The sequence below is a fragment of the Trachypithecus francoisi genome, unplaced genomic scaffold (assembly GCF_009764315.1).
Source record: "Trachypithecus francoisi isolate TF-2019V2 unplaced genomic scaffold, Tfra_2.0 Lachesis_group4, whole genome shotgun sequence".
Lineage (NCBI taxonomy): Eukaryota > Metazoa > Chordata > Mammalia > Primates > Cercopithecidae > Trachypithecus > Trachypithecus francoisi.
The window spans coordinates 19205393-19230613 of NW_022681469.1; the positions used below are offsets into that span (position 1 = coordinate 19205393).

At 44.7% G+C, this 25221-nt stretch overlaps 1 protein-coding gene and 1 long non-coding RNA gene across 9 annotated transcripts in view; both read left to right on the plus strand.

Moving 5' to 3' along the window:
* Nucleotides 1-25221, plus strand: part of HIPK2 (homeodomain interacting protein kinase 2) — a 221726-nt gene that overhangs the window by 102954 nt on the left and 93551 nt on the right. The gene's annotated exons all lie outside the window — the stretch shown is intronic.
* On the plus strand, nt 6139-24227 carry LOC117072906. The gene is made up of 4 exons (XR_004433004.1): nt 6139-6250; nt 20403-20412; nt 20510-20514; nt 24215-24227. It is a non-coding gene; the product is annotated as an uncharacterized LOC117072906 (long non-coding RNA).

The window sequence follows — 25221 nt, forward strand, 5'->3', positions numbered from 1 at the left end:
CAAAAAAAGGAAGAAAAGAAATACTATGGTTCTAAAATTTGTATTCATGTGTCAGATGTATGGCACTATTAATTTCAATTTAATTCAGTTCAGTACATGTTTTTCGCGTACCTACTGTGTACAAGGAACTGTGTGAGGTACCCTCTGAGCACTTCACTTGCTCTCCAGAGATGCCTACTGAGTGTTGCATTGCAGAAAAGAAGTGCTATGGCATGTTGGAAGAAGGGGGACTCATATCTAGCTTTAGTCTGTTGAACCAAATAAACAGATCTTCTAACTGTCTGTTCTTCCCTGCTAGATCTAAGTGCTCACAGAAAAAGGACTGTCATTCACTTTGTTTACTCAGGACCTGGGAGGTGCTTGGCACATGGTGGGTAACCAACAAATATCTGTTAAATGGAGCACACTGGGTGAGCAGGAAGATGTGATGGAAGTCTGTGAGGCAGGCAGAGGCAAGTGTAGGACTCTGACTGTCAGTGATGGGTGTGAGGATACTTCTGGTAAGGAGACTATTGTGTAGGCTCAGACACCTGCAGGAGGGCAACCAGAAGTTCAGCATGGGTGAGCCCAGGGATTCCCTTGCCAGGGTTAGCAAACTAGGGTCCACGGGCCAGCCCCATCCATTCATGTACCTGTGGTCTGTGGCAACTCTTGTGCCATGTCAGCAGACATGAGTAGATGCAGCAGAGAGGAGTTGCAGTATATAGATAGCCTGGTAAGCCAAAAAGACTTAGTGTTTGTTTCTTTATGGAAAGAGTTTGCTGAACTCTGCCATAGAGGCATAGAACAAAAATGAGTGCAGTTACCTTAGGGGGCCCCATTGTAAAGTGGCGATGCATACTTGGTTCCCTTTTGATCGGGAGACTGACCTGATTGGAGATAGTATGGTTTAGGAAAGTTGACATGTGAGTGATTTGGTGGACTGGAGCTTTTGGGAAAGGGACCAAGTATAAGAAAACCAATTAGTAGGATATTACAGCCATCTGTTCAGGCATCATTGAAGAAAGAGCATCAGTTTGAGTCTTATCTAAGCATTGGGTTGGCATGTATTATCTCTTAGGCTAGAAACCCTTGCCCTTCTCCCAGTTCATGTCACTAAATTGGGGGTCCACCTCACAGCTCCAGAAACCTCAGGTCAACCCCACCCAACTGGTCACATGCTAACTTCCTCTCTGGTGATCTTTGCACAAACATTAACTCACAGCATGGTGTCTGGTTCTTGCTGACATCAACTTTGTAACTGTTTCAGATTATTTTTTCTTTTCTTCACAGTAACTCTCAGGCTTCTTGAGGTCAGAACCATGCGTTCTCGTTTTGCTCCTACCTCCCCACCTGCCTGCCTCCATGCTGTGTCAAGTCCGCACGTGAGAAATAAGACCAGAGTCACTGGCAGCAAAGTGAGTGCTGACATTTTTTTTTTTTTTTTTTGAGACGGAGTCTCGCTCTGTCACCCAGGCTGGAGTGCAGTGGCCGGATCTCAGCTCACTGCAAGCTCCGCCTCCCGGGTTCACGCCATTCTCCTGCCTCAGCCTCCCGAGTAGCTGGGACTACAGGCGCCGCCACTTTGCCCGGCTAGTTTTTTGTATTTTTAGTAGAGACGGGGTTTCACCGTGTTAGCCAGGGTGGTCTCGATCTCCTGACCTCGTGATCCGCCTGTCTCGGCCTCCCAAAGTGCTGGGATTATAGGCTTGAGCCACCACGCCCGGCCGAGTGCTGACATTTAAATGTGGAAGCAAGTCTGGGCCTCCGGACTCCAAGCACCCAGTGCCTTGTGGCCTTGCTCACTGTTTCTCATATGTTGTCCTCTGGTCTTGTTTGTAAAGTGACCTGTTGCACAACCTCTCAGTACCCTGAAGGGCTGTGACTGTGTCCACACCTCTTTGTGTTCTCGGTGGTTAGCATAATATTTTTAACATAACAGACCCTTTTTAAATGTTTGGTGATGACACAGTCACTGAGCAGGATATGCTGTAAGAAGAAAACATACTCTCCCTCAGTCTGTGAATTAGTCAGAATATATCAGGTTAATAACGGTAAGAGCAGGCATCTGTTGGTCTGATGCACCAACATGTATCAGATCAAGCAATTAAGCCCATGTCAGTCATTTTGGTACAACAGAACTAAAATTAGACACAGCATAAATACAATCAAGACATGAGCACGTTTCCCAGCATTAGCCTTACGATGACAAAGGCAAATGCAGAAGCATGTGGACCTCCAGGACAGGTCCAGAGATGGCTGTTCCAGAGAAGAGCCAGGGTGGATGGCAGGAAGCGGTGGCTGGGATGGAACCTCCAGTCCACATGTGGCGCCTCTTTTACATCTTCACCCTAAGCCCTACCAGGAGTTTGAAATGCAAAAGTTTTAGAAATATAAACCAGGTTTTACTTAGTAATATTTGTTAATGACCTAAACCAAGAGAGAATCTCCTACTTAATGAAGTGATTAATTAGCTCTGGGAATTCAAGTCGAAAACAGAAGACTAATTGATTAATAGATTACTGTGTTCGTTTTTCTTCCTTTCGTGGAAAGGAGCCAGAATTTGGTCCATGCCAGGTTTGCTGCTTTGGGCTAGCACCATGCTGCCTGGAATCTGTTCTCGTCTTTCCCATGTAGCCTGTCTGCTTCCCATCCTCGTGCCTTTCTTCCTGCCCTCTCCACAGATGGAAGGCCCTCCGTTTAAAACCTTGCTCTTTCAGGCTCAGTGTGCATCTCATCCCCAGGATGGATTTGCGCTCTTCTGACACTACCGAGGTCTCCTTTAAGTCACCGTTTTACCTAATCAATACCATATGGCTTAGCATTTAATTTTTCTTATTGCTTTATGTGTGGAATAATGAAAAAGAATTAAAAGATTGAAAAACCGGCCGGGCGCGGTGGCTCAAGCCTGTAATCCCAGCACTTTGGGAGGCCGAGACGGGCGGATCACGAGGTCAGGAGATCGAGACCATCCTGGCTAACACGGTGAAACCCCGTCTCTACTAAAAATACGAAAAACTAGCCGGGCGAGGTGGCGGGCGCCTGTGGTCCCAGCTACTCGGGAGGCTGAGGCAGGAGAATGGCGTAAACCCGGGAGGCGGAGCTTGCAGTGAGCCGAGATCCGGCCACTGCACTCCAGACCGGGCGACAGAGCAAGACTCCGTCTCAAAAAAAAAAAAAAAAAAAAAAAAAAGATTGAAAAACCAAGCATTTCCCCTCACTCGCATTGGGTGTGTGAAATCTGACCTCACTGAGCTGGTGAGAGGCGTTCCCAACACAGCTGTGAGCACCAAATGAGGTGATGTGGGGACGATTCCTTATAAACTAAAAAGTGCTGCACAACGTTTAGTTATTGGCATCATCATTATGATTATTTTATATATTGATCTTAGCTTCTCTACCACATTTGTACTTAAAATCTCCAGCCAAAAGTCAGCAAATTTTTCTTTCTTTCTTTTTTTTTTTTTTTTGAGACAGAGTCTTACTCTGTCATCCAGGCTGAAGTGCAGTGGGCTCATCTCACTGCAGCCTCTGCCTCCTCAGCTCCAACGATTGTTCTGTCTCAGCCTCCCGAGTTGCTGGGACTACAGGCGTGCGCCACCATGCCTGACTAATTTTTTTTTTTTTTTAGTAGAGATAGGGTTTCACCATGGTGGCCAGGCTGGTCTTGAACTCCTGACCTCAGGTGATCCACCTGCCTCATCCTCCCAAAGTTCTGGGATTACAGGTGTGAGCCACCATGCCCTGTCAAAAGTCAGCAAATTTTTAAACATCCCTTGTGAATGGGCTTTGCTCTGTGCCAATTTTAAAAAGTCGGACTTCTTCAAGTTACCTACCATCACTGTAGGTAGAAGGATAGGGAAGACCCCACATGAAACAGTTAGAGAACTTACATGATAATGGTAAGCACCTGGTGTCAGCCCAGTCTCTGTGTCCCTCTTCACAGCTCCCTCGGCCCCTGGGAGTCCTCACACAGATGTCTATGACAGCCCTCAGCCTCCAGGGGCTTCCCCAACCCACTTAGTGTTACAAAAAGAAGCAGAAGCTGATCAGAGAGGAGGTTGGGGGAATTTGGCCGTGTGCTCAGAGGCACTGGTAGCGAAGTGACTTTTTCCCAGACAGGCTGGTCTCCCGTAAGAGAGAGAGAGAACTGACAGATTACACAAGAGAACAAGGCTCTGCCACCGTCAAGGTCAGAAGCCTGCCGCTACTCTCGTTATGTGTTGCTAGCCAATACACTCTTCAGTTTGTTTCTAACTAATCATCTTTCTGTCTTCTGCCTTCCCAGTTCATAATCTGCGTTCTCTTCCCTCTCCATGGGCCCCAGAGCAGATAGATCACTTCTGTTGGTTTCAAATGCAATTTAGTGGCCATCTTCCCTCCCATCTTTTTCATAAAAAAAAAAAGTTCTAACCACTGCTTTTCTAATCACCACTGTTCTAGCCACTAGGACTTTCTCTCCTCCACAAACCTATTGCTGTTAAAATATTTGTTTTGATCGTTCCGGGTGGTAAATGTTGCCTTATGGGCTTTGTTCCAACTTGCATTACTTTTTGCAAGGAGGATACTAAGTCAGTTCTAAAACATTGAGTCATACCATGACTGAGAATAGTGAAAGTGCAAATTCTTTATTAATACAGAAGTTAAAGATGAGGTAGTCATGTAGAAAACAACCTGCATTGATTAAATAAACTATGATTCTGGTTTAGTGATTCCAATTAATCACCAGAGTTAATAAAAAATATTACTTGTGGCTGGGCACGGTGGCTCATGTCTATAATCCCAGCACTTTGAGAGGCTGAGGCGGGTGAATCACCTGAGGTCAGCAGTATGAGACCAGCCTGGCCAACATGGCGAAACCCCATCTCTGCTAAAAATACAAAAAATTAGCCGGGTGTGGTGGCAGCGCCTGTAGTTCCAGCTACTCAGGAGGCTGAGGCAGGAGAATCACTTGAACCTGGGAGGCAGAGATTGCAGTGAGCTGAGATCGCACCATTGTACTCCAGCTGGGGCTACAAGAGCAAAATTCCATCTCAAAAAAAAAAAAAAAAGTTACTTGTAATTATTTTTTTGAAGTCTTCATGTTCTAAGTCAAGACTTCAACTGACCATTTTTTTTTTTTTTTTTTAACAAATAGTTAATGGTTACTTGGTGTGACATATTTAGAACTTCCCAGTAGTTTTTATCATCTTGACTGGTCTTCAGTATGAAAGATATTTTATAATTTCATGCTAACTTACATAAATGTAGCATTTGATTTTCAAATAACTAAGTCACTAGCTAATCAATTCTACGTATCTTCAAGTGTTACGAGGTAGATGTAAATTCCATGAGGGCAGGGAGTCACCCATAGGCGAATCATCTACTTTATTCCCTGCATTATCTTTGGCATCTAAATCAGTGTTCAGCATACACTGTGGTCACTAGATAAATATTGAACAAATGAATGAGTGAGCTATAGATATAAACTATAAGAAACTCATAAAAATCTTTTATAAAAATATAGAATCATATATTATAATGTTACACTTCAGATGTATCTTTTTTTTTTTTTTTTTTTTTTTTTTTTGAGACGGAGTCTCGCTCTGTCGCCCAGGCTAGAGTGCAGTGGCCGGATCTCAGCTCACTGCAAGCTCCACCTCCCAGGTTCACGCCATTCTCCTGCCTCAGCCTCCCGAGTAGCTGGGACTACAGGCGCCCGCCACCTCGCCCGGCTAGTTTTTTATATTTTTTAGTAGAGACGGGGTTTCACCGTGTTAGCCAGGATGGTCTCGATCTCCTGACCTTGTGATCCGCCTGTCTCGGCCTCCCAAAGTGCTGGGATTACAGGCTTGAGCCACCGCGCCCGGCCCAGATGTATCTTTTTAAACCGGAGGTATAAGTAGCAAACAAATAGGAGGAATTAAAAAATTCTTTGTCTCGAATCTGAGCTATCACATTCAAGGCTTAGATTTTAGTGATGCCCATTTCTCATAAATGCATTAAAGTCACTCCATTAAAACTTGATTCTCAGCCGGGTGCAGTGGCGCACGCCTGTAATCCCAGCACTTTGGGAGGCCGAGGCAGGCGGATCACCTGAGGTCAGGAGTTCGAGACCAGCCTGGCCAAACATGGCGAAACCCCGTCTCCAGTAAAAACGCAAAAAAATTAGCTGGGTGCGGTGGCGTGCACCTGTAATCCCACATACTTGGAAAGATGAGGCAGGAGAATTGCTTGAACCAGGAGACGGAGGTTGCAGTGAGCTGAGATCATGCATTGCCCTCTAGCCTAGGTGGCACAGCGAGAGACTCTGTCTCAAAAAAAAAACTTTATTCTCAACTGAAAGTACCACCAGTGAGTCTAATCCATTTTGGTACACAGATCATATAAATATTTCTTAATCATCTTCAATTTTCTGATCTGCATTCAGCAGTGTTTACGGAGACTGATGTAAAGATAGGTGCAGGGCAATTACAATGTTAGAAAAAATGTCACACTAGAAGTTCTTTATAAGTAAGTCTATAAATAAAAAGTTCACCAGTGTTGTTTTCTATAAACCTGTCTTTGGTATAATTAGTATTTCTTTTAATTATTCTACTTTTTACCTTTAGAATCTTCTATTATTGTTTGACATGCCAACTTCAATTCCCTGAATTCCAGTTGTAATACTTTGTTTTCAAGTATTATAAAAATATCTTAATGTTCTTTCTGTAGCAGATCACTCTTTTGGTTCATTGTGTCCAGTTGTGGAGTTTTAAAGTGTTATTTTTCAAGTTGTAATGAGAACTAGAAGGTATTGAAACTTGGCTTTAAAAACCTATTTTGGGCCGGATGTGGTGGCTCACACCTGTAATCCCAGCACCTGGGGAGGCTGCGGCAGGCAAATCACTTGAGGCCAGGAGCTGGAGACCAGCCTGGCCAACGTGGCAAAATACTGTCTCTACCAAAAAGACAAAAATTAGCCAGGCATGGTGGTGCCCGCCTGTAATCCCTGCCACTGGGGTGGCTGAGGCAGGAGAATTGCTTGAATCCGTAAGGCAGAGAGGGCAGTGAGCTGAGATTGTGCCATTGCACTCCAGCCTGAACAGCAGAGCAAGACTCTGCCTCAAAAAAAAAAAAAAAAAAAAAAAAGGAAATAAAACCTATTTTGAATGATTGGGAATGCAAAGGTGGCAGCTACACACCTCCCTGTTTAATTGCTGCAGTCAACAGGAATCATAAATAATTACACAATTTTTTTTCTTCTTCCTTCACTTTTTTTGTTCTTTCAAGACAGGATCTTGCTCTGTCACCCAGGCTGGAGTGCAGTGGTGCGATCATGGCTCACTGCAACTTCAGTCCCCTTGGCTCAAGCGATCCTTCCGAGTAGCTGGGACTACAGGTGTGTGCCATCATGCCCAGCTAATTTTTTTTTAACTGATATTTTGTAGAGATAGGCTCTCATTATGATGCCCTGGCTGGTCTTGAACTCCTGGCCTCAAATGATCCTCCCTCTTCAGCCTCCCACAATGCTGGGGTCACAGGTGTAAGCCACCATCCCCAGCCACAGTTTCTTTTGACATATGAAGAGCTGGGTGCAATGTCCAGAATCTCAATTCAGAACGCAGATCAGGGGGACTCTTCAAGTCTGGCACCCCCGCCCCGCCCAGAAAAACGACTGTAGTATAGAAGAACAGCCTTGTAGGACTTGAACCTTCTCAGGCCCGCCTCTCAAAACAACATGACTCGAAAATGTTTAGTTTTTCTTGTATGGTCTCACTTGCCAAACCTCCGAAAGCAATTTGAGAGTAATTTCAACCAAATCTTTTAGCAGGCCTTGTGAAAAATAAATTTAACCTGTTAATTGTGTGCCGTTTTGATTTGTCTTGGCATTTCAATAAGTAAAAGGTTAAAATAATGGCCACAAGAAGTCAATAAAGCTTAATTATTCCAGTTGAAAATTCATCCATGGGTACTCTTGTGCCTGGCTTTCGTGTTGACCTCATTGCCGTATGACCACCATCAATAGCTCTTTATATTTAACCAATTTCCTAAAAAAGCCACACACACACATTTATCATGTTTGTAGTCTTTTTGTTCCATTATAGTTGATGTAGCCTAGCATTGTAGTTTTTGTGTGTGTGAAATATCTGACATTCTATGCTTTAGTACTTTTTACTTCATTACTTAATGTGTCCCCCCTGCCCGCGCCCCCAACCCCACTGACTGTGACAGTGTTTTTGCAAATGAAACAGTTCAGTGAGACCTGGGAATTTCCTATGGCGTTTATGTGGTCTCACGCTCGTCTCTATTTGCCAGATATCATCCGTGTGAGAACCATGCTCAGTAGATACATTTTGGAGGACCAGTTATCTCGTTTTCTCATTCACCAATGAGTCTTGAAAGGCCGAATTCAAGAAAACAAATTTTTAAGATCTTCCTCTCTCAGTCCACAAAAGAAAAAATTGGCTTATTACTGTCACCGCTGCCTTTAATTATGTACAGTCACAATACAATTATCTCCCTATTTGGGTGTTATCTCCCCTGCCAGATCACCAGCGCCTCAAAGTGAGAGAGCACGGCTTCTGTTTATTGTTCATCCTTTGAAATGACTTAAAAGGAAGCTGAGTACACAGTTGACCTCCTAGCCAAAGGGGATTGATCATGGTCTGGGGCTGGGGAGAGGACTCTGTGATTCTTCCCGAAAGGTCACTCTATCCAGAATGAAAAGTCCTCAATTTTTAGAATGTGGTTATTAGGTAAAGGGATTAATTCAAAGGAAGAGATTTTAAGACTGCATCATTGATTTTGTTGTTTTGGATAAGAACATGGAATTGGCTTTTCTGTAAATTGACTGCATTATATAATGCACAGGTTAAAGTGATCCTGCCACTTGAATTCTTTCATGGTTATTTGATTATTTTCAGAATATCTTGACATTTGAAAGGCATACAGACAAAAGCCAATCATGTAAATAATTACATTTAGAGGAGTAAAAGGCAGCCATCAGTCTTTTTTTACTTCACCATTTTTAACCATTTGGATTCAAAGCTGGATTTTATTTCAACTAAATAGAACAGTTATATCCAATTTAATGTGCAAATGTAACCAGTCAGACCCAGAAATTTTGAATAGCATTTGTTACTTTTAATCACAAAATTAATGGCATTAAACTCTAACAGAATAGATTCCATTTGTTAATTTTTTCTAATCAAACTTCAGATATTTATTCATGCCTCAGGTGAGAAATGTCTCACCAGATACCCAGTTAAATGAAAAGTAAATCATACCTTTTTTTTCTTTTTTTTTTTTTTTGAGGTGGAGTCTCGCTCTGTCACCCAGGCTGGAGTGCAGTGGCACAATCTCGGCTCACTGCAAGCTCCGCCTCCTGGGTTCAGGCCATTCTCCTGCCTCAGCCTCCCTAGTAGCTGGGACTACAGGCACCCGCCACCTCGCCCGGCTAATTTTTTGTATTTTTAGCAGAGATGCGGTTTCACCATGTTAGCCAGGATCTCGTGATTCACCCACCTCGACCTCCAAAAGTGCTGGGATTACAGATATGAGCCACCACGCCCGGCCAGTAAATCATACCTTTTTAAAATAGCATTTCACGTTAATTACACTTATTTAGTTAACATTGAAGTTATCTATTATTGCATAAGATACCATTGATTTTAGTTGCATATCATATGCAGGTAACTTGCTTGCTTGCTTTTTTTTTTTTTTTCTTTGAGACAGAGTATCGCTTTGTCGCCCAGGCTGGAGTGCAGTGGCATGATCTCAGCTCGCTGTAACCTCCATCTCCTGGGTTCAAGCGATTCTCCTGCCTCAGCCTCCCGAGCAGCGAGATTACAGTGCATGCCATCACGTCCAACTAGTATTTGTATTTTTAGTAGAGACAGGGTTTCATCATATTGGTCAGGCTGGTCTCGAACTCCTGACCTCAGGTGATCCACCCGTCTCAGCCTCCCAAAGTGCTGGGATTACAGGCGCACACCACTGCTCCTGGCCACAAGTAACTGCTTTCTTTGTTCTTACCTAAAAGATAAGCCAAAGTAAAATAGAATATATTTTGCTACTTAATACCTATGAAACTAGATTGTTCTAATGTATAAAGAAAATTGACTAATATGTTTTATATATTATACAAATGTACAAATATTTTCCTGAGAATCTGGCAATGTTTCTAAAAAGCAGCTCACTCTTTCCTGTTGTTTTCTGATGATAAAAGCCAGTGAGTCAGTGCCACTTCTGAAATGGCAGTTACTACATTAGGATCCTGCAGCAGTGATTCAGCACCAGGTTAGTGACACTCTGCCATGTTACCAGTTGTCACAAAGGGTGGATCAAAAATTATAAAATTAATTTAAAACTATGTATGTGTGCAGTTCTTCTAAAGGTCAGTTTTTCAAATCATAGCAGCAGCCATGAATATTTTTATATCCTTTTACCTGATAATCTCATTCCTTAAAATTACAAGTAGTTAATTTTTTAAAAGCTGTATGCATATATGTGATTATCCAACTGTTTCTAAAGATTAAATATTCAAAACAACCAAAATCAGCAAATGAGCAGTAACAAAGTTTGTAAGATGGAGTATTAATAATTGGTGGACTTGATTATAAGTAGAAAGACCAAAACTATGCAAAGGTAATTATAGGCTATCAAGTGACAAAATTATATGATACTGTGATTACAACTATGTATTTAAGGAGTTAAATGAAAATATATTGTGTTAGAGTTAGAATGTGTTTTTTTTTTATTTTTTATTTTTTTTAAGGGAATCTCACTCTGTTGCTCAGGCTGGAGCACAGTGGCGCAATCTCGGCTCACTGCAACCTCCGCCCCCCAACAAGGTTCAAGCAATTCTTCTGCCTCAGCCTCCCGAGTAGCTGGGATTACAGGCACCTGCCACCGCACCCAGCTAATTTTTGTATAGCAGCAGAGACAGGTTTCGCCATTTTGGCCGGGCTGGTCTCGAGCTCCTGACCTCAGGCGATCCACCCACCTCAGCCTCCCAAAGCACTAGGATTATAGAAGTGAGCCACTGCTCCCAGCCAGAATGTGGATTTTTTTAATTTTGTTTTTTTCGTGTTGTTACAAAGTTGTCTAATACATTTCTGATATGTTTTTGTTATATCAGTACTTTATGGAGGACTAGAAGGCATCAGTTCATATCCCCAAAATATGGTGTCTTGTTGTACTGTGGTGCCTCTTAACAAATGATTGCATTCATTTGTGGCATTCTAAAAGAGTGACTGCTTTACTGAGAGTCTCTGACCTACTCCCAGAAAGTTGTTTACTCTGTGGGACAGTTCGTTCTGTTGCATCTTATCTGAATACTTAAAACTCCAAGGAAGAAGATGATATTTACCAGTACATAAACTGACATTTTGGCACTTAATCTTTGACTTTAAGAAGCTCCAGAGGACCCTTGATGGTTCCAGTGAGCCCTTTGTCTTCTGTGCTTGTGTGGCGAAGGCCTCTTTCAGAGAACACACCATGGCAGTCCCTGCTCCTCAAGTCTCAGAAGGCCTGAACCCATGGTAGCTGGAAATAATAGCTTGACATTCCCACCTCACTTTAGACTGTGATTTTTTAAAAAAACACTCTTCTTGACCTTTTCTTTGAAGGAGGACCAAAACAGGTAAAACATTGCTCTTCAGTATACCAGTGAATTATTTTGACAATGGCAATCTCCCGAAACAGGCCACCATGTCATCCCTACCCTTTTCTTTTGGGTATCTTTGATTGGGTGTCACTGCCAGTCCTTATGGAAATTGGCTTCTGGCCCCCAACAGTCACTGTCTATTGGCAGGACCTATCACATAATTGCTATCTTGAAAGCACCATCTGGGCAGCTCAGTGTTTAAAAAAAAAAAACAAAAAAAACAAAAAAAAAAAACAGACCTCCTTATTGACTTGAAAGAGCTTACAGTCTAGTTGTAAATAGAAGACATGAAATGACTGAAGAATGTTCTCAAAGCTCAACATGAACAAGTCCCATTACAGACATTTGAACTGAACTGAATGCTGCAGGACCTTGAACAAATGGGCATCTGGGTCATAGTAGCCAGGTAGATGGCACTGGGTGCCCAAATGGAGTGAGCATGCATGGAAGGAAAAGTGAAGGGCCAGGCACTCATTTAGAGGGGAGGAGTTTGGTAATATAATGAGGATAAAGAACGCTTGCAGATTTCTGGTTGGTGGGTAGTAGAATAAAAATTGTGACTAAGCACCATGGATGGATGGATGGATGGATGGATGATGGATGGATGATGGATGGATGGATGGATGGATGGATGGATGGATGGAGCCAGGAAGCTGAAGGCAGGACTCTATCCAGGAGAGCCAGGTCAGTGCATGCATAGCTAGGGCATAAGCTAAGAAAATGGGGAAGACACAGCAAATTCCTGATACTTTATATAAAAGGAGTCTGTTGGGTTTTGTTTTAAAAGTGTTGAATGTGAGAGAAAAATGACGAAGGGTTGGGATCCCTAATGTAGATGAATAGCTTTGTTTCAGGTCCGCCCTGCTGGGCACAGCAGGTCACACCTGTAATCTCAGCACTTTGGGAGACCAAGGCAGGAGGATTTCTTGAGCCCAGGAGTTCAATACCAGCCTGGGCAACATAGTGAGACCCCCATCTCTGTAAAAAATTCAAAAATCAACCTGGCATAGTGGCATGCAACTGTAGTCCCCACTACTCAGGAGGCTGAGGTGGGAGGACCATCTGAGCCCAGGAGGTCTAGGCTGCAGGGAGCCATGATGGTACCACTGCATTCCAGCCTGGGTGACAGAGCAAGACCCTGTCTGAAAAAAAAAAGAGAGAGAGAAAGTATGAAGAAGGGTAACCAAGGAAAGAGCTGCAAGGAATTTTAAGCCTTTAGAAACCGTTGTTATGGTGGTGTTAGGGACACTCTGTATTAAGGTCAGAGGAAGGAGTCTGAGCTGCTTGTTGGTGTGTAGTAAATAGCTGGTATCTGTAGGATGTCTATGCAAATGATTAAGGTAAAAAATTAGGGAGCAGTTAGAAGCAGAGATTAGGTTTTTTGATCATTTCTGCTTTGGCTGAGTTAATATGCGGAAGGAAAAGGTAGCTGAAAGTCAAAGGGACACCTTAGTTAATGGTGGAGAGCGAGAAAGGAGACAGCAGAGAAATTGAGGGCTACACTACAGCTTAGAGCCACTCACTACCAAAAGAAGAGACCAGCGGAGATGGCCCTCATTGTCCCCTGAAAGGGATGTTGCACCACAGCAGGAAGGGTGGAAGCCATGTGGGAGGAATAAAAATCAAGAGTTTGCGGGAGAAAAATCCTCAAGCTACTTTTTTTTTTTTTTTTTTTTTGAGACAGTCTCACTGTGTTCCCCAGGCTGGAGTGCAGTGGCGTAATCTTGGCTCACTGTCACCTCCGACTCCCAGGTTCAAGCGATTCTCCTGCCTCAGCCTCCCTGGTAGCTGGGATTACAGGCACCCACCACCACGCCTGGCTAATTTTGTATTTTTAGTAGAAACGGGATTTTGCCATGTTGGTCAGGCTGGTCTCAAACTCCTGGTCTCAAGCAGTCCACCTACCTTGGCCTCCCAAAGTTGCTGGGATTACAGGCTTGAGCCACTGTACCCAGCCCCTCAAGCTACTTACTGTAGTTGAGAAAGAAGGGTGCAGATGACAGGAAAAATAAGTCGTTGAATGCAAAGTGAGATTAAGGTGAGATATTGGGTGGGTTGGTTGGTTGGTTTGCTTGCTCGTTTGTTTGACTTCAGGAGAAACCTGGATCAGATTGGGCATGAGGGGCGGACACTGAAGCGAGATGACCAACTATGAAAGGAGGGTCGTCAGGGACTCAGGGAACCAAGCGTGGGGGCAGAGTCCTCCTTGAAGAATGGCCCCTTGGCTCAGGCCTCTGGGGTTTGTTCCCTGGTCAGCCTGTATGTGGACACTGGCTTGGCAGAAGTCGAGGATAAGAATATTTCTGAGAGCTGGTGAAGGAAGACTCTTGGGCTAGCATTACAGGTGGGCTTCGGGAAAGCAGGAGATAGAATTGAGGAAGTTCCTGGCTAGTTCCTTGTCCTTGCTTAGTCTGTCTCCAGCTTCCAAGATCAGCATTGTGGAGAATGCTAACGTCTCAAGGTTAAATTTTACCCCAGAGTCTAATTGAATTTAACTTTTACGTTTTGTTTGTTTGTTTCTAATGTCTCAAAACCCTGTTTTTTTTTTGAGGCAGAGTCTCGCTCTGTCGCCCGGACTGGAGTGCAGTGGCCAGATCTCAGCTCACTGCAAGCTCCGCCTCCCGGGTTTACGCCATTCTCCTGCCTCAGCCTCCCCAGTAGCTGGGACTACAGGCGCCCGCCACCTCGCCCGGCTAGTTTTTGTATTTTTAGTAGAGACGGGGTTTCACTGTGTTAGCCAGGATGGTCTACCCAAAGCTATTTACAGTTTCTGTTGGGTTGGGATCCCTAACATAGACGAATAGCTTTGTTTCAGGTCTGCCCTGCCTGGAGCCCCTCCTTCCCACCAGTTACCTTTATGGTTACATACGGTTTGGCTTAGAATACCAGTAAAACTCCAGTAGACATAGCTGAGGTGCTCTTTTTAGTTTCTGAAGGATTTTCAGTGTAGTGTCCTATCCCAACGTCAGGACAGTGGAGGAAGCCCGTGAGGCCTCCAGCTCATCGGTGGCAGAGCCGGCGTTCAGGGCCCCTGTGGCTCTCCGGCTGCATTGACTGCTGCCTTCCTACTTAGGAAGAAAGCTGAATTAGGTGACCTCCAGTCCAGCCTTCCAAGTAAGGCTTCTGTGAATCCATGGCTGTAAGCATTTGAATATCGTATAAAGAAGGTGAAGGTCAGTGGAGACCAGAACCTGGAGGAGAAGCTTCATGGTGGAGGGGACTTGAAGTGCACTTTGAAAGGTTCGTGAGCATGAGAAGGGCAGGATGCAGGGAGAGTTCCTGGGCTGAGGTAATTGTGAGCAGGAATTAGTATCGAAGGTCGAAGGTCGTGGACAGAAAGAGGGTGGCCTGAAACCCAGACCGAGGCCATAGCGGCCAGTGGGAAGGTGGGGTCTGATGACAGAGAACCCTGATAGTCAGAGACAGGACTTGGATAGTGTCAAGAATGTCTGAACAGCAGGGCAACCTGAAGAAAGTGGCATTTCAGGCCGGGCACAATGGCTCACGCCTGTAATCCCAGCACTTTGGGAGGCCAAGGCTGGCAAATCACTTGATATCAGGAGTTTGAGACCAGCCTGGCCAACATGGTAAAACCCCATCTTTACTAAAAATATAAAAATTAGCGGGGTGTGGTGGTGTGCCCCTGTAATACCAGCTACTTGGGAGGCTGAGGTACGAGAATCACTTGAACCTGGGAGGAGGAGGTTGCAGTGAGCCAAGATTGCGCCACTGCACTCCGGTCTGGGTGACAGAGCGAGACTCCGTCTCAAAAAAAAAAAAAAAAGAAAGTGGGTTTTAGGAAACTTCGCCTGGCAGTCGTACACAGGAAAGAGAACTAGGGACAGGCTTGTACAGCCCTGGTATATGGCCCGAGTGGTAAACTCAACCTGAATGTGATTGATTCCCAAGGAAATTTCTTACAGGATTTCTTTGGCAAGTGGTTTATAAGCAACTATAGAAAGACCACAGGGTACCCATGTGACCTCACTGAGGATAAAGGCATGCCAAATGAATCCCATTTATTTTCTTCATAACATTCTCAGAGAGTTCTGGCAGGGAAATAACAGACAAATCCTTACCTTTATACAGTGCTTTCCTGCTAAAAGTACATTGTAAATTTCAACTAGGCATTTGACAAGTGTGTGAAATTCTATGAGCAAGATGGAAAAACGCAGATTGGAGAGTGGTGCCGCTGGCTGGATTTTAACTAAGGACTGTACTCAAAGAGCATGGATTAAAGAGGGCGAGGTCCCTTGTAGATCCTGCAGAAATCTATGTGAGTGAATTGAATGAAGACATAAAAGGCTTTTTAGCACTTTTGTGGGTAACACCCTTTGGAAGAATAAATAAGATCCCAGATGAGGGAATCACAATTGAAAAAAATCTCAATAGAGGACAGAAGCGAAGCTGAACATAAAACATTTGGTGAGAATAATACAGTCTTAGCAAGTATATTTTAAAAATCAGTTAATGTGAAAAACCTGAAATGATATTAAAAGACTCTGGGAGGAGGGAAAGGCTTTGGGGGAGATAGTTGCATAAGGATGAATGGTTAGTATCAGATGGCTGTCAAAAGGGTTAATGCAATCTTAGGAGAGTACGAAAAACATAGTATTTAGAGCAAGCTTGTCCAGCCTGCAGGCTGCATGCAGCTCAGGACAGCTTTGAATGTGGCCCAACACAAATTCCTAAACTTCCTTAAAACATTATGAGATTTTTTTTTTAACTAATCAGCTATCATTAGTGTTAGTGTATTTTATGTGTGATGCAAAACAATTCTTCTTCTGATTAGAGCAAGGGAGATAATGGCTGCATTGTATTATGTTACATGTGGTACATTTTTATATTCATTATATTGTGGGAGGGCCGTTATACTTTTGATGTGAAGGGTAATAGAAGGATCTGGGGATGTGTTTGAGCATGGAGAAGAAAGGAGAAGACGCCAAGGTTCATGACCACTGTCTTCAAGTATGTAAAAGGTTGCCATGTTGAAGACACCACAGATGGGAGGATTTGTCCTGCACTTCTCCAGTGGGCGCACTTAGGGCATTCTAAGCTGGGCAGATGTTTGACTTCATGAGCAGCTCATCCGTGGAGAGCAGAACAGGTTTGGTGTACAGCTGTCAGGGATTCTGTAGAAGAGATCCTTATACTGGGTGTCGGATTGTTCTCAGGGTTTCCAGTGTGTTAAGTATTACCCAGTGGTGTGCCGGAGCCAGTTCATACTAGCTTGCAGGAGCTGGTTGTTAAATAATTGGGATTTTTAAGGGCTAGTAGTTAAAATGTTATTTGCTTGAAATGGGCCGTGGAGGCAGTATTTATACCAAGGAAATTGACAATAGATCAACCCCACCCCTCTCCCCCCAGTGTCAGCATGCCAGCATACCACCCGGATTATCCATAATAAAAAGGTGTCTATTTAGAAGCTGGGATTCTCTGGAATGTGGAAGAGCAGATGGGGGTGGGAACATCCATGTGCATATTCCTTGGAGTTTTCAGATTCTGTTTCCTTGTTAATGGTGCGTAGCTCCCCTTTGGTGCTCATACCACTTCCTATCTCCTGCCAAGATCTGGGGCCTGTGAGTTTCTCTGTCACTGGATCTGCCAGGAAAACGCAGATATCTTCTGTTGCTTGGAATAACTCTTTCCTTGTTACGCATCTAGACTGGCTAGCCCTCTGTGAGAGGCGCCTCCCACCTCATTCTTAGCACTAGCCTCGAGGACTGTGAATATCAGATGAATTCAACCAGTGAAATAGGATTTGGAAACACCTGGGCTGTTGAGAACAAGTGATTATCAGAGCAAGGTCCAACCCACAAATATAACAAAGCCCCGCAGGCCATATGGCAATAACAGCCCCACCGATGGGGACTTGGGGTTGACGTCAGATCAGCCTGTCCCCATGCTGCCTGGGCAGAGAGCAAACAATGACTTTATTTCTGTCATTTTTATCTCCCTTATTTCTTTGTAAAAAGGATTTAAATAAAGTCTGAGTCATGATGTAACCAAGAAAAGCAAATGCCCTGTGGTATACATGATAGGCAAATTCAGCTGTGGTCATGCAAATTGTATTTGAGTTTGGTTGAGGCTCTAATTAAAAAAAAAAAACAAAAAAACTGGTTGTTTTTACTTTTCTTAGTTGCCTACTGTGTTCCATTTGAAACCCTAAAGGCTTTGCTATTTTCCCCAAGGATGCCCACTTCCCACTCTTTCCTTTAGTAGTTTCCCAAGAAACAGACAAGAACACCCTCGACCAGTTAGGCTACAACCAGATAGGAGCTTCTCAAACTGCGGGAGGCCATTCCAGTAAAGTGTGTATTGCCAGCCAGTGAACTGTTTGTTTTTGATAAAAGGTTTTCTTGGCAAAACAACCCGCCCAAAGGTGATTTTTGAACCATGGAACAACTCTGAATTTCAAAATTCAAATTATAAGTAAGAGAGTTGAAGTATAGGTCTGCATTTAATATGCAGTTATATATTGGGAAGCTATAAATAGGTCTATTTTTGAAGAGACTAAACCCAAGTAAAGATTAGCTATATGCCTGTATGATGGTGGCATACGTAGAAGGGTCAGGGAGAACTGAATACAGAAAATAAAGAAGTAACCCTAATTTTCTAATAGGGTGTCAGGAAGAAAAGAGCAGAAAAGAGAGAGAATGCAGCTCTAGCCAGCCAGAAATTCATGGGCTGGAGACACACCCTTTAAAGGAAGGGTCTGTGGCATAGACCAAGGACAGGGAATAAAGAGAAAACTGAATTCCTACTGCAGAGACTACAGAATAGCAGCAGGCAGAGGTGACAGTGACGACCATATTAACTGGAGTCCAGACCTGGGACAGTAATAGCCCAAGCAGGAATCTCTCTCTAGCCATGCACAAGCTGCAGCTGCAGCCAGGGGTCTGTGCTGGGTCTTCTGGCCAGAGTTCTGACCCCGCAGCTCAGGGCCAGGGAACCCACTGAAAAGATGGACTCAAAAAAGGCTGCTACTACTTGAAGGGTGCAGAAAGAATCGGATGTCATTAAATCATGCCTGCTGAATCTTCAGCTGCTTGAAATGGCTTCTCTGTGAATGCTTTTAGAGTAGAAAATTTGGTCTGAATGGCCTAATTGTGATGCGTGGCAGGGAAAAGGTTAAGACAAGAGACAGTCCCAGGAAAGAAGTAGGGCAGTGAGGGACGTGTGGGCACAAGGGCCATAGAAAAGCAACTGAGTTCATTAAGGTAGTGCTCCTCAGTGAAAAATCCCTCCCGTCCCCCTTGCAGCACAGACAGGGCCCTATTGTTTTTGGTCAGCCAATACCAATACCACATGCCGTCGGCCTCAGTGAGAAATATGTCCATCAGTCAGTGTTTAGCCTTCCCCAATGAGGGTTCCCAGGGAGAAATAAGCCCTCCTGCTTTAAGACATCCATTGTAATGAATCGACTCCTCTCCTGGCCACTGAGAGTGGTATATAGGAAGGTTACAGTCACACAGATCGTTTTCTGTGTTCTTTTAGTTCGGATAGAAAACCCTGGTTGAGAAAGACTGGTAGTGCAGTGACCCAGAACTGGCCTTCCAATATAAAATCAGCACGCACTTCAGCAACCTGGGGTTTTGCCTGAAGGAGATGGCAGGAAGCAGTTGTAGTAAAAGGGCACTTGGAATTAGGATGTACAAAACAAGATCTTATCCCCACCTTCACAGCACCTGCCAACTCTGCCGCACCTACCAGAACGCTGATTGGCCCTCTTCCTACTTAGGTTATATATTGTCAAAGACTCTTCTGTGCCCAAATTTCTGGTATTTGGTTTATAAAATAAGTTAAAGTAGTGTGGGCATTAAATTAGTTTCTATGGAGAAAATTTTGGTTTCGCTTTCCTACTTCTCATGAAGTCACTTTCCATGAAAATAATTCAGTGGAATTGAAAACTCTTGACTCATCTTCATTTCATAACACGGCCATTTGTGTAGCATACATACATTGAATGATTTGAGTGAGTGAATGAGTTAATTAAATGTACAATGAAGTTTGTCAGATATGTCAACACTCTGTTGGTCTTTTCCCCTGGCCATTCTTTTTTTTTGAGATGAAGTTTCACTGTTGTCACCCAGGCTGGAATGCAATGGCACGATCTCTGCTCACTGCAACCTCCGCCTCCTGGGTTCAAGTGATTCTGCTGCCTAAGCCTCCGGAGTAGCTGGGACTACAGGCACACACCACCCTGCCCAGCTAATTTTTCTGTTTTTAGTAGAGATAGGGTTTCACCATGTTGCTCAGGCTGGTCTAGTACTCCTAACTTCAGGTGATCCCCTGTTAATTCTTAAGGTGATCAAGTGGGAATGGCTGCTACCATCTTACGACTGAGGGAACTTAGGCTCATAACATTTAAGTGACTCAACCAGGAACACAAAGTACATAGTGACAAGGTCATGTGGAGAACCCAGGTCTCCTAATCCCTATGCAAACCTCTTCAAGGGCATCTGGAAGGATAGTGGCCAGTCACATGGTATGACACAAAATAAGTCAGTTGTGTTTTCATGAGCACCTATTATGTGACACTGTGTTCAGTGATACAGCTGTCCAAGGAAAGAAGATGCTGTGTTTCTGGTTTTTTTTTTTTTTTTAATCAAGAAGCTTATAGCTTAATTGGAGAGATAACTGCTACACCTAGAAACAAGTGCCTGGCATGACTCTTATAGTTTAATGGAAGGTGTGTGAAGGGAAAGAAGAGCCTTCTGGAAGGCACCAAAAAGTTCCTCAGGAAGAACTGAAACTGAACATTGTGCAGAGATAGCACTGCGTCAATCCAGAGGCCAGCGAGAGTAACGGTCTACCCAGGCAGGGGATTATGGCCAAGAATCATTTGGGTGGAGGCAGAATGTGCTGGTCCTGTCTCTATCTGGAGATGTGCAGCTGAAGGTGAAGTCTGATAAGCTCAGCATAGATAAGTCCTAGGGATTTGAAAACCAACGCAGTGAAAAATCGAATGGATGAGGTCTGAAGGGACATTTGGGTCAACACAAGCCACCCTAACAGCGCAATCCCTACCTAGGATGCCACGGTGAACGCTGTCTAACAGAAGACTCTGACTGACATAGCACCTCCCACGGAGGGTCAGCGGCCAAGGTGGATACAGTGCAGTCCAAGGCTCTTGACTACAGCAGAAACCTGGGTGAGCTGTCGGGGGAATGCTACTAGAAGTGGAGGTAGAACTTGTAGGCCAGGCATGGTGGATCACGCGTGTAATCCCAGCACTTTGGGAGGCCAAGGCTGGAGGATCATTTGAGGTCAGGAGTTCGAGACCAGCCTGGCCAACGTGGTGAAACCCCATCTCTACTAAAAATACAATTAGCCAGGCATCGTGGTGCAAGCCTGTAACCCCAGCTACTCGGGAGGCTGAGGCAGAAGAATCGCTTGAATCTGGGAGGCAGAGGTTGCAGTGAGCCAAGATTGTGCCATTGCACTCCAGTCTGGGTGATAGAGCGAGACTCCATCTCAGGAAAAAAAAAAAAAAAGTGGAGGTAGAATTGAACTCTGAGGATGTTTAGGATTTGAATAAGAGAAGGAGAGAGTATCACAGATGAAAAAAGCAACATGCACAGAAGTGTCAAGTAAGGAGAATATTGCCATGGTGTGCACAAATGACAGGGAAGGGTCAGACCTAAAAGAAGAGGATGTTATGAACTGAACACGGAAAAACATGATGGGGTAAAGGAGGGCAGCTCTGGGGCCTTGGGAGTAATTAGAATTTGGATTCCGTGTGATAGGCAAGTTGGTTCTTGAGGGAACCTGTGGGATGATGAAAGTGAGTCAGGCAGCAGGCTGTAAATTGGATTGGACAGAGGGAAAGATTAGAGGCAGAGAAACTGGGCAAGAGACTATTTCAGTTATCTGGCCCACGCCAAGGGAGTAGTGGCATTGAGAATAAAGAAGAAAAAGTGACTATGAGGTACATCCCCAAAAGAAGGCAGAAACTCAAGAAATAAAGGCAAATGTGATAAGCAAAGATGACTCTTGAGCATCCTAATTTTGGAGATGAAAAAGTAATGGTTCTGCTGGAATAAGTGGGGTGAGCTGGAAAGGAGCCCCATTTTGTGGGGGTGGAGGGATGTGATGACTTCACTTTGAGGCATCCAATTAGAGATACTTAAGTCAATGAGCATATGGTCCTAGGACCCAGGGAGAAGTCAGGGCTGGGAATGCATCCATCTGGTGGTAGATGCCTGGCAGTCAATGAGTTCACCGTGGAGGTGGACCAGGGTACAGAGTGAGGGAGCGGGAGAAGGAAGAGGCAGAAGAATGATGGGAGAAATGAGCAGACACCAGCAAAACACATTAGCAACCCTAAGGGGACTTGGAAAGCGAATTGAGGTCAACAGGGTCAGTTATCAAAGAGAGGCAAGGCTGAGGATGAGAACCAAGGGAAGGCCCGTGGGTCCCAAAAGCAGCTTGGTGGTGATGTGTCAGTGCAGCCTCTCCAGCTTCCCTGGTGCAAGCCTCCTCATCCATGGTTAAATCATCATCCAATTATCATATAGGCCTCCTGACTCGCCTCCCCACCCCAAGCCTTCTTGACCTTAATTCATTCTCCAGTTGCCCATTACAAGGGTGCCCTTCCTTTAAAGTCATAACCACAATCCATCGTTATGTTTCCAAAATACAAATGTAATCATACATCTTCACTTGGACTTGTGGGATGCTTAGGAAATGAAGGAGGGGTGTGTAGACCCCTCACTTGTGCATCCATCAGTGCAGGGCAGCGAGCAGGGACAAGCAGTGCTACCTTAAAGGAAGAAGGAGAGAAAGGGCCAAGGAGAAAAGAAAAAGGAAGTGAGCGTATCAGAAGCAAGAGCCAAGAAGACCCTGCCATGTGGGATAAGCGGAAAGACTCCAGAGGAAGACAGAGTTGCTATGCAGGTTCCCACATGCCTTCTGTCTACAGCCACCTGCAGAACGGCAGGCAGCAGCCTCCTTGCCCGGCGGGAGCCTCTTGCACAGGGCCTGCCCATTCACTCTCTACTGGCTCCATTGCAGCTTACATCTTTGTCTCACAGGGAAGACTGACATTTCTTTGTTTATCGTAACTTGCTTCGCTTGCTCTGAATTTATTTGTGTGCCTGCTCAACCCTTCCCTGAACTATTTCCTGGTTTGTATTTGTCATGACTCTGGTCCTTTAACTGACTGTGATCCTCGTCATCAACTCTGCACCTTATGGGCACTGAGAATTCAGTAACTGGCTCATCAGTACCTCAGCTCCAGGTTGGGGACCCTAATTCCCTACAGACACTTTCTTATCCAAGCGAATTCCCCCCACAGTCAGAGCAGCCCTTCATATGAATTAGCTGTTTTCTATTGCTCTTTGTCGCTTATGAATATGTAATTGCATGGGATCGGGAGGAAAGCAGTGATAGAATCCTAGAATCGTGTGTTGGCAAGGACTTTAGAAATCACCCTATTCAACCTCCCACTCGCAGGAATCCCTTCAACAGCTTTTATTTAACTTATTAATAGCTTTTCTCTTGATTTAAAATGTTCCCAAAAATAAATATTGGGTAGGTGATCCAAGGAGTAGTTTGAGAGTTGATATTACCAGGAATATCATAATGAACAAGCCTCTTCTTAAGCACTCAGAATTTGGCTGGACTCGTGAGCATCCATGTTGCACTTTGTCCTTCCCGTCTGAGTTTTGTTATCTTGCTACTGACTGCACCCCCCCACCATGGAGACAGCGCTTGGAGTTTTCACAGGGGCTCGGTGAAACCTCAAGCCCATACCACCATAAGGACTCCATGCTTCCTAAATGCATTAAGCAGTTCCAAAGACGTGGTTTTGGGCTTGGGGTTTTTGGGCCGTTTATGTTTGTTTGTTTTTGAGATAGGGCCTTGCTCTGTCGTCCAGGGTGGAGTGCAGTGGCGTGATCATGACTCACTGTGGCTTGAACCTCCTAGACTCAAGCAGTACTCCTGCCTTACCCTCCCGAGTAGCTGGGACTATAGGTGTGCACCACCACACCTGGCTAATGTTTTGATTTTTTTGCAGAGACAAAGTCTCGCTATATTGCCCAGGCTGGTCTCAAATTCCCAGGCCCAAAGGATCCTTTTGCCTCCGCTTCCCAAAATGCTGGGATAACAGGCATGAGCCACTGTGCCTAACCTCAAATATGTGTTTTTAATGATGTTTAAGAGCCTCACTTGTATAGCAGCAGCTCTTATGTGTATCTCATGCTGTGAAACCTATAGGAACAGGGAACGGCCAGCCCCTGTGTCACTGAGGCTCTGTTTTGCTGCTTTATCATTCAACAAGCTGGGCTGCACATACACAAACCTGTCTCTGTAGTAAAGAAGCAGTATTGGCCGGACGCAGTGGCTCACGCCTGTAATCCTAGCACTTTGGGAGACCGAGGCGGGCAGATCACTTGAGGTCAGGAATTTGAGACCAGCCTAGCCAAGATGGTGAAACCTCGTCTCTACTAAAAATACAAAAATTAGCTGAGCCTGGTGACGGGCACCTTTAACTCCAGCTAGTCAGGAGGCTGAGGCAGGAGAATCGCTTGAGCCTGGGAGGTGGAGCTTGCAGTGAGCTGAGATCATGCCACTGCACTCCAACCTGGGCAACAGAGCAAGACTCCATCTCAAAAAAAAAAAAAAACAGTCTCGAGGAGGCCAGAGGAGCATGTTTTGTTCCCCCTACCTTTGGAAAGAAAAAAACATTGTACAAGTGGAAAAGCTTCACTAATACAACATAAAACTTGGCGATTCTCATCACACCGGGTCAACTAATCCCAGACTGTGCTGCTTGAAGCAGTGGAAGCTGATTTCCTTTGCTTGCTTATCACCTGTGCCTCTCAATGGCCTGTCTCTAACAGGAGGCAGAGGCCTCCTTCCAGAGGTCCATGGGTCAGACTTTCACCATACGAAGTGGCGGTGTGGGAGGTGTGATTTGCCCCATAAAATCTCTAAATCCACCACCCATTCTGTAACACTTGATAGTCCTCAGCACTACATTTTCCAGTTACTCATGTTTAGAGACAAATGTCCCTTTGTCTGTAGTTGCTCTCTGAAGAAATCAAAGAGCAGCTGTTGTCCTGCCTCAGCACCGTGGCATAGGAGGTCCAGAGTTATTATCAAGGATGACAGTGACGCTGTTTCTGCCCTGGTGCCACTTGCCCCTTGGTCCTGCTGTCCTAGCCCTTGGGTCACTTCCTTGTTCTCCTGAACAGTCTCTTTTTTTTGAGACAGAGTCTGGCTCTGTCACCCAGACTGCAGTGCAGTGGCGTGATCTCGGCTCACTGCAACCTCTGCCTCCCAGGTGAAAGCTATTCTCATGCCTCGGCCTCCTGAGTAGCTAGGATTACAGGCCCCCACTACCATGCCCATCTAATTTTTGTATTTTTAGTAGAGGCGGTCTTTCACCATGTTGGTCAGGCTGGTCTCGAACTCCTGACCTCAAGTGATCCACCCACCTCGGCCTCCCAAAGTGCTGGGATTACAGGCGTGAGCCACCGTGCCCAGCCCTGAACAGTCTTCTTTGTGTTTTCCTGCCTCTGTACCTTCGTTGATGATGTTTTCTTACCTGCAGTGCCCTCTCCCTTCTCTCAACTCTGAAGTCAGTGGTCCCTAATGATTCTATT